Source organism: Macaca nemestrina, chromosome X (genome assembly GCF_043159975.1).
Source record: "Macaca nemestrina isolate mMacNem1 chromosome X, mMacNem.hap1, whole genome shotgun sequence".
Classification (NCBI taxonomy): Eukaryota; Metazoa; Chordata; class Mammalia; order Primates; family Cercopithecidae; genus Macaca; species Macaca nemestrina.
In genome coordinates, this window is record NC_092145.1 from 119,675,155 (window position 1) to 119,677,396 (window position 2,242).

Consider the following 2,242-nt stretch of genomic DNA (forward strand, 5'->3'; position numbering starts at 1 on the left):
GAGAATAATAGCTTCCAGCTCCATCCATGTCCCTGCAAAGGACATGATCTCATTCCTTTTTATTACCCAACTATTTAAAAGAAAGAGTAATAGCTATAAGGATTGACCTGGAGAGATAAGTATGAGATATCATTTTATCAATAATATGACATATTATTGTAAGATAATAGGCAAGTTCCACAGAAAAGCAAATAGTATGATTCTGCTTGTGTGAAAAGCAAATTTAAAAATCCCTATAATCTGTTTATATATTGTGATGGTTAATTTTGTGTATCAACATGGCCAGGTTATGGTGCCAAGTCGTTTGCTCAAACACTAGTCTAGATGTTATTGTAAAGATATGTTTTTAGATGTGACTAACATTTAAATCACTAGAGTTTGAATAAAGCAGGCTACCTCTATAATGTAGGTGGGCCTCATCTAATCAGTTGAAAGCCTTAAAAACAATGACTGAGGTTCACCGAAGGAGGAGGAATTCTCAAGGCTGCAACATTAACTCTCACCTGAATTCAGATTTCAGTCTTGCCAACCCCCACAATCTCATGAGCCAATCCATTAGAATAAACCACCTCTGGTGAGAAACTCGAAGGTTTCCCAGTAAGATTAGGAAAAAGGCAAGAATGTCCCCTCTTACCACTCCTTTTCAACATTGTAATGGCAGTCGTAGCTAATGCAATAAGACAAGAAAAAAAAAGTAAAAGATATACAGATTGAGAAGGAAGAAATAAAGCTGTCTGTTCACAGATGGCATGGTCATCTATGTAGAAAATTCAAGAGAGTTGACAAACACTCTTGGAATTAAGAAGTCATCATAGAGAAGTTGGTGCCAGTGACCAGAGGCAGTGGCAGCGAGTGGGTCCTTGTGGGCTAGAAGAACCCTGCAAAAATGTCTCTCTATCCATCTCTTGAAGACTTGAAGGTAGACAAAGTAATTGGGGCTCAAAATACTTTTTCTGCAAACTCTGCCAATCCAGCAATTTTGTCAGAAGCTTCTGCTTCCATCTCACGAGATGGAAATCTCTATCCCAAACTATATCCGGAGCTCTCTTAATACATGGGCCTGAGTTTAAATGAAGAAGAAATATGTGTAAATGTGGCCATGGTTTCTGGTGCACCAATTCAGGGGCAGATGGTAGCAAGAAGTTCCAGTATGAACTATATGGTGGCTCCTGTAACTGGTAATGACGTTGGAATTCATAGAGCAGAAATTAAGCAAAGGATTTGTGAAGTCATTTTGTGTAAGGATCAAAATGGAAAAATTGGACTCAGGCTTAAATCAATAGATAATAGTATATTTGTTCAGCTAGTCCAGACTAATTTTCCAGCCTCATTGGTTGGTCTGAGATTTGGGGACTAAGTGCTCCAGATTAATAGTGAAAACTGTGCAGGGTGAAGCTCTGATAAGCGCACAAGGTGTTCAAACAGGCTTTTGGAGAGAAGAGAAGATTACCATGACCATTCGTGACAGGCCCTTCAAACGGACGATTACCATGCATAAGGATAGCACTGCACATGTTGGTTTTATCTTTAAAAATTGAAAAATAACATCCATAGTGAAAGATAGATCCGCAGCCAGAAATGGTCTTCTCACAGAACATAAAATCTGTGAAATCAATGGACAGAATGTCATTGGATTGAAGGACTCTCAAATTGCAGACATATTGTCAACATCTGGGACTGTAGTTACTATTACAATCATACTTGCTTTTATCTTTGAACATATTATTAAGCGGATGGCACTAAGCATTATGAAAAGCCTAATGGACCACACCATTCCTGAGGTTTAAAATTCACGGCACCATGGAAATGTAGCTGAACGTCTCCAGTTTCCTTCTTTGGCAACTTCGGTATTATGCACATGTAGCTTTCCCAGAGCCAGTGAGCATATGCTGCATGAGGACCTTTCTATCTTTTTTTTTTTTTTCTTTTTTGAGGTGGAGTCTCGCTCTGTCGCCCAGGCCGGAGTGCCAGTGGCACAATCTCGGCTCACTGCAACCTCTGCCTCCCGGGTTCAAGTGGTTCTCCTGCCTCAGCCTCCTGAGTAGCTGGGATTACAGGCCTGCACCACCACGCCTGGCTAATTTCTGTATTTTCAGTAGGGACGGGATTTCACCATGTTGGTCAGGCTGGTCTCGAACTCCTGACCTCGTGATCCACCTGCCTCGGCCTTCCAAAGTGTTGGGATTACAGGCGTAAGCCACCTTGCCTGGCCTTCTATCTTACATTATGATTGGGAATCTTA

The 2,242-nt window shown here is 40.9% G+C and overlaps 1 pseudogene; it reads left to right on the plus strand.

The window, feature by feature from the left end:
- Positions 1-886: 886 nt before the first annotated feature.
- On the plus strand, positions 887-1,894 carry LOC105499961 (syntenin-1 pseudogene; annotated as a pseudogene).
- The last annotated feature ends 348 nt before the right edge of the window (positions 1,895-2,242 follow it).